The 7,429-nt window shown below is 43.1% G+C and overlaps 1 long non-coding RNA gene across 1 annotated transcript; it reads right to left on the bottom strand.

The window, feature by feature from the left end:
• Positions 1–4,843: 4,843 nt before the first annotated feature.
• Positions 4,844–6,907, bottom strand: LOC120676635. Its single transcript, XR_005675928.1, has 3 exons — positions 6,484–6,907; positions 5,514–5,630; positions 4,844–5,163 (listed from the first exon to the last, which is right to left on the bottom strand). It is a non-coding gene; the product is annotated as an uncharacterized LOC120676635 (long non-coding RNA).
• Positions 6,908–7,429: the final 522 nt, after the last annotated feature.

The raw sequence follows: 7,429 nt of genomic DNA, 5'->3' as shown, positions 1-7,429 counted from the left end.
ATTGTCGTTTTATTTATATACGTCCAATCCCAATACACTTACATGTTTTGTTAATTAAATATAATTTAATAGTGTGTAGTTTGGCCAGTGGGTAATTGTGCTGCATACGTGACCGCTTATGCAACCAGTCTAAATATTCAATTACTCGTGGAGACAAATCTAGGTATCATTTTAGGCACCTGATCGATCTATATGATCTAGTAAACGTAACAACCTCGCAAAAAAACACTTATTTATTTTTTAGAAGAATGATTGATATAATATAGGATAGTACGTTGGGTGAGGTAATCGGGACAATTAATCTAAGAGATTCGCTATAGGTCGCTAGCTTCGCTGAGGGTGACACACTTAAACAAGTCTACGGAGACGATTGAGTTGAGGGGGAGTGAGCGCCTGTTGGGCAGCATCTACACTGCACAACTTTATCTACAATAAAAGATACTCGTTTCTACCTCATCCTCTCCCTTTCTGTGGTTTCCCATGACTCTGCTCAAAACCTCCCCTACCAATTCTTCTCCAATCCTCATGGCTCCTGCATTTCTCTTCCAATCACCATGAAAATGATACGTACTTTGTGCGTGATTAGTTGCCTACTTGCTGAATGGGCTGTGTACCTTGTTCTTTGCATGAGGTAAATCTCTATAATGTACCTTGTTCTTCGCATGAGGTGAATCTCTATAAAGCAGGTGCATCCCTATGGGTGGAACCTTAACAAACGTTCCTTTGGCTGGAAATGCTCTAACATCCTTATGCAGGTGGCTTAGATGTGTGATACCAGCTAAAGCTGTCAACAATGCCACTTTGATGTGCAAGGGTCCATATTTATTCCCCAGGAAGGCGGTGAGACCAAAAAAACCTGAGTTGAAATGGTTAGTAATTGACTAAATGTTGAAATGGCCAAATTGGATCATGGGCAAACTGGCCTTGTAGTCTAAGCCAATCAACCTGAGTTGATTTATAGCAACTAATGCAGTAGATCTTCTGAAAACCTTTTCTCATTTATTTAAAGTCTAAACAGGGTAGCGATCTTTTGAGTCCAAACTGATCAATTCAAAGCGATCTATAACTTTCATGTAGTCACTTTGGGAATTTGAGGTTTTTAGAGATAGGCCGACTTGGCTCAAGGCATGGGACCGATTGAACCTATCTACATCTCTTGAGTCTAATTCAACCCCCTTTGTGTTGGGATCAAATCCTTGGCCGTAAGGCATAATGTTTGAGCTATGAAGTAACTTTGAGAAGGTGTATTTGTCTTGTCTAATTTTTACCCCGGGCTTTGGGGAACGAGATTCTCTGCGGTACTGCCAGGGGTGCTTGCAGCCATTGCCACATGGACCAGGCCCCACATGTAAGTGACTGAGTGCCCCCTACCGTCACTGCAGAGGAACTGGTTCCGGCTTTGGTGCATTGGGTGTCTCCTAGATTTTCTCCATATGGTCTATTTACATCACATTTCATTTGATTTAATTTATTAATATACTAAAAAATACATGGCATATATATTAAGAGGATTATGTTAGATGTCAATGGCACATACAGGGGCGGATCTAGGGGGGCTAGGGGGGCTCCAGCCCCCCTACAGCCATGAAACTCCATTGGAGCAAGAGGTGAAGGGGGGAGAAGAAGAAGAAGAAGAAGAAGAAGAAGAAGAAGAAGAAGAAGAAGAAGAAGAAGAAGAAGAAGAAGAAGAAGAAGAAGAAGAAGAAGAAGAAGAAGAAGAGAGGAAAATAAGGTGAAGATGGAGGTGGAAGGCGAAGGGAGCTAGCCCCCCCCCCCCCCCCCAGCTTGTGCTGCATCCGCCACTGGGCACATAAGTATACAAACATGAAAGGAATTGCCACTAAACATGAACCCGATGCATTTGGCAAATGATGTCCAAGCATCCAAAAGGTGGTATGTTATTATGCATCCAAGCAGCAGTTTGATATAGAACATTACCTAGTACAATTATAGTTACAATTATTGAGATACAATTTTACAACAAGAAGTGAATCTAAAAGATCATTGTTGGAATCAAATGATTTGATAATTAATGGTCAATTTATCCTAAGATATGTTTAATTGCCCATAAAAGCAAAAAATATTTGCAATATTTAATATGGGGAGGATAATTTAGCTGTATACTAAATGGGGCGATAATCAACACTTTCTTAAATGGTAATACATAGTTAATGGATCCCAGCAAATACAGGATTTTGTTTTGAAAATCATTAAATATTCGACTGATAATCCGTAGATGGATGTACATAGTCCAGTTCAATTGATAAAAATAATGTTTCCTACGCAATTTATTTATAGGCATTATAATGGCTACTGACAATTAGGCCCATCTTGTCTACACAAAAGAATGACCCATCGTTCAGCCACGTGTAGTGAGAATATATATGAAATATGTCCACACTTCCAAATCTAACGAGATGTGTTTCCCTATGCTCCTAGTTTTCTTCTATATAAGGGCTTAGGGGTGCTCGTCTTCATTCTCACCAAAACACAAATTTTCTATCAACAAATACATTCCTTTGCTTGCCCATTCTAAGATGACCAGGAGGGCTAGGAGATCTGGAGTGGAGTTCATTGAGGATGAAAGAAACCGTAGTCTAACTTTCTTCAAGCGGCGCTGTGGGCTTTTCAAGGCTGTGTCTTACCTCTCTGCCCTTAGCGGTGCAAGGGTTGCTATGGTGTTTGAGTGCGAAAATGAGACATTTTCCTCTTTCGGCACTCCAATGTCTGACCCAATTATTGATGCTTTCCTTTCCGGTGATGCGCCAACAGAGTTTGTGAAGCGCATCTAGGCCCGTAGATGCAATCGGTAAATTTCGGTGACTAATGACGACCGTATGCGACTAACGTGTGTTTTGAAGGAAATGATATTTACAAGTTAAGTCTCATATGAAATATGAAAGGAGACCCCTCAAAATTCATGATCAAACGATTCACGAACTCAATTTTCAAGAATAAGGACCATTCTAAATACAAGTGTCCCAAGGAGATGAAAGACACTTGATTTAGTTTGAGTTTTATAGTTTTTTAGTTTGTGATCGTACTATTGAGAGGGGTTCTCAGGTTAGTATCTTGACTCAAATCGATTTGGCTTTAGAAATGTCGCACACTTGCTCAATTCAGCTCAAGACAACTCAAAAGAACTCAAGCAAACACTTGGAAGGACAAAAGCTCGAAGAAAGAATCAACTCCAAGTCGATTTAGCAGAAAATAGCTAGTGACAGTTGCACCGGTTACACCGGTGAGCAAGCACCGGTGCATCCGAAGGTGACCGATTACACCAGTGCCTTATCTCCAGTCTAACCGGACAGTGCAAGTTGGGATCAAGTAGAAAACTTCTAGTATGACCGGTTGCACCAGTGCTCCAAGATCAAGCACCGGTCCATTCATGGTACTATCCTTCAGAGAGCAAGTTTTGGGATGAGAAATTCTCTTAAGCACCGGTTACACCGGTGGCGTGAAATATGAAGCACCAGTGCAATCACTGTACTATTGACCAGAGACGATGTTTTGGGCATTCAAGAAAATCCTTCAACACCGGTTACACCGGCGCCCCACCGGAGCACGCACCGGTGCAATGATGTCAGCCTACACACTCTAACAGCAATCCAACGACTACTATTGAGTCACAGAGTGACCGGTTGAACCGATGCCCTACATACGGTTCAACCGGTGCCTACGACTTTTGTGTCCCTTGACTTCCAACGGCAAGGGGTGCTCCTCCACACTATATAAGTCGACCCCTGGCTCATTTATGAAGCCTTTGACGCATTGAATACCTGAGGCCACCGCAGAGAAGAGCAGAGAGTGCTATGAGCCATTGAATGAAGATCTAGTGCATCCAAGTGATCCAAACTTGAAGAAATCAACCATTCCTTGAATAGCAAGTGTGCTAGATCAAAGGGCCATCTCAGTGAGGGTCAAGTGAAGCCTTGAGAGCTTGTTACTCTTGGTGTTTGACAGCACCTAAACGATCTTGGTGATCGGTGAAGCCTTGAGAGCTTGTTACTCTTGGTGTTTGACGGCACCTAGACGATCTTGGTGATCGGGAGGTTTTTTGTGAGCTCTTGGAGATTGTGGGAGCCCCAAGAAGAGAAGATTGTAGATGGTGTGAAGCTCGCCATTTCGGAGATGGAGAAGGAGCAATTCTTAGTGAAGACTTGCTTCTTGGTGATGCAAGGGAGTGATACCCTTAGTGGGTGCTCCAACATGGATTAGGGGGGAGCGTCAACTCCTCGATACCACGGGAAAAAAATCCGGTTGTCTCGTGTTCATCTCATTTACATTTCTAGCACTTCATATCTCTAATCTAATTTGCATACATGCATTTTGATTGATGTTTCTAATCGAATTTGCATAGCGGATGTTTCTTTTGAATAGAGACCACAGAAGATAGATGCAGTCACTGCGATATCTCCATATCACTCAAGAAACTAAGGTCATTAGAAAATTCAGTCCCGGCCTTAGAGCAAGTATTATGGTGGACTATAAGCAGGCTAAATGCTGAGGTGGAGGAGAGAGAAGAGGAGAGAGAAGAGAAGTGGGCTGTAAGCTTACAGTCAGCTTCGACACAAGAACCAAGAAAGTTTGTGAGTTAGACAAGTGGGTTATATATTAATGGTAGAGAGCTAAACTACTATACAAATAGGCTGAGAGATAAGCTGCAAAGTTTCTTGCAGCCAGCAACTAGCTAAATCCTTAGCCTTGCTCTTAGGAAGTTCTTTGGGGACTTCTCTTAGTTCCTTGCACCAGCAGCTTGAGAAACGCCCTGGAGTGGACTTTTTTTTAGGGGTCAACGAAGGGGAGAGGATCCCCACCTCGTTTATTAAGGGCAGCCACAATGTAGGAAAAAAGGTAACCTTAAGCATTTAATGATGTTACAGTTATGCACCTTTACCATTGTGCATCCAAGCCACAAGCACCATCCGCCAAAAATGAACCTTAAGCTTAAGGTGTGGCCACAAGACATAAAATACAATACTTTTTCACAGCCACTATTCATACAAATAAAATATACATTTCAGTTTAACTGTTGGCCTCAGCTGTTGTTCTGCTTTGCTCCTGTTCCTCTGCCCAGGTAGCCGTTGCTCTTCTCTGGTAGCCGTTGCTCTGCACTTGTAGCCGTTGCTCTGTACTGGGAGCCGTTGGCTTCTGTTTCTTCACCTACAAAAGCTCAGGTTGGTGAACAAGCACACAACAACATAGCTCATCATTCGTTTCAACAAAAATGGACCATTTCGACAGAATTTTCACCAGCCCAACGAATCAAGGTTCCTCAAGCCAAGGTGCAGAGAGTGATAGCCAAAACTCCCCTCCTATACAATTTCCCGCAAATTTCTCCCAATACTTCCCACCTAATTATCTGCAGAATTTCCATCCTTTTGATCCTCCAAGCAACTACCAGTCATATGGCCACTCTCCTCCGATCTTTCAAGGTGCTCGGAACCATGGAAATTGGATACAATGTACTAAAACAGGCTTTCAAGCTGGTCCACAAAATTCAATGCACTCACCTAATCAAGTGTTTGGATGTGCAGTCAGTAGATCTCTATTTGGGGGTGCAATCTGATACTTTTGGAGGGGTTGCAGATAACAATTCTTCCCATGGATTGGAGTCAGCTTCTCCATGCCTTGCAAGTCAAAAACAACCAGAAACTGATGACGTTCAAGAGATAAGTGATAGCAGTGATGAACCAAGAAGAGGTACACGGGTCAACTGGACTGAAGATGACAATATACGGCTGATGAGTTCTTGGTTGAGCAACTCAGTTGATCCGATTAAAGGCAATGACAAGAAATCAGAACACTATTGGAAGGCTGTAGCTCAGGAGTTTAATAGCAACATGCCTAGTGGTGGACACAAAAGGACAGCTAAGCAATGCAGGACACATTGGGATCGTCTTAAGAGAGAGGTCGCAAAGTTCAGTGAGTTGCATTCAAAAGCTAGAAGTACCTTCACTAGTGGGTACTCTGATGATATGATAATGGAGAAAACCCGAGAGTGGTACAAAAGTCGCAACAAACAGAAACCATTCACTTTTGAGGATGAGAGGGACTCCTATGGGATACCTGATGACAACACATACGAATAATCGCAAGTTTCTGCACAAATTATAGGACTTGCCCAAGGCCCAATCCATGGATTTGCATAGCTCCTAGAGCAAGATACAAATATTCGTGGTCGAACAATCCATCGGCGTCTCAAGGCTGATTTGGTGGAGCACATATGGCAAAAATTTGGCAATCAGCCACAACAAAACTAGAGTTTATTAGTATGTTATGAGCCTTATATTGTAGTAGTGTTTATTCAGGTCATCTAATTTGCTTGTATGCCTACCTGAAGCATGTACTAGTACCATTGTCTCAACCGTGAAATTAAGTTGTCAAACCAAGTGTTCTAATGTATAATTTCTATCAGTGAATAGATTATTATCTAATGGAACCAATGGATGCATGGGAGAGTTACTAAGCAACTTTTCTTACCTATTGTTCGCATGTAGCATCGTCATAGATGCAGACCACAGGATCCTCTTCCACCACAAGGATCTGCCGTAGGAGCAAGGTTGGCCATGGTGCGCGCCTCTTCAGGGATGCAGCACCAGTCCGGCACCTCGATTCATCGTTCCCATGGCTCGCCATGAATCCAACCACAGAGGAGATAGGCTGCCAGTGCTAGAGGGGCGTACCCCCGGGCGACGAGCAATCAATGACCAGAAGGATCTCCATGAGTCATAGGTCGGGTGGTGGAGGTAGGGGGTGTATTGGATTTGCGGGATCTGGCATGGCCACCATGGAAACCAAGCGAGCGCCGCCGGTGGAATTGGGGATCGGGCGGAGGAACAGCGGATGGGGATTTTTCTCCCGCGAACGAGAGTCACGGATGTTTGTGGTGACTAATTTTTTCAGACTAAATGGGACCCAGTAGGGCCCATGTTATCTCTGTCGGAAGCTTTTGCCATTGTGGACCTGACTATAGTTATTGTCAATTGCAGCGGGTCCCACCTATAATGCAATCTGAGCCACATGCATTGGGCTTGCCCTAAGTATGGTGGCCCTTCACGACCGGATTGGGGTAACAATTACATCAATCAAGGTTTCATTGGAGTGGACTATGGAACGCTACTCTCCAGACTCCACTGAGGATGAAGAAGCTTGTGGCGCGCGCTTACCCTTGCTCTTAGCTTCCAACTCTGTGATTCTCATCGCTGGCCCATCTTTGACCACCCTCTCATCATGATCACTGCAGGTCCGATAGTAGTCTAATATAGTGCAAAGCCTAAAATTATCTTGTTTATTTTAACTAATAATAATATAATCGTGAAGGTGCATTTGGGATTTGGTAACATAATTGTAGGAATATGGGGTAGCAAAAATAAAAATTTTCTACCGCATAAACCAGGATTACTGCAGTTATAGATCACAGAATTAC

The sequence above is a fragment of the Panicum virgatum genome, chromosome 5N (assembly GCF_016808335.1).
Source record: "Panicum virgatum strain AP13 chromosome 5N, P.virgatum_v5, whole genome shotgun sequence".
NCBI lineage: Eukaryota > Viridiplantae > Streptophyta > Magnoliopsida > Poales > Poaceae > Panicum > Panicum virgatum.
Note: the sequence above shows the minus strand (reverse complement) of the source record. Positions and strands in the feature narration are given on the sequence as shown.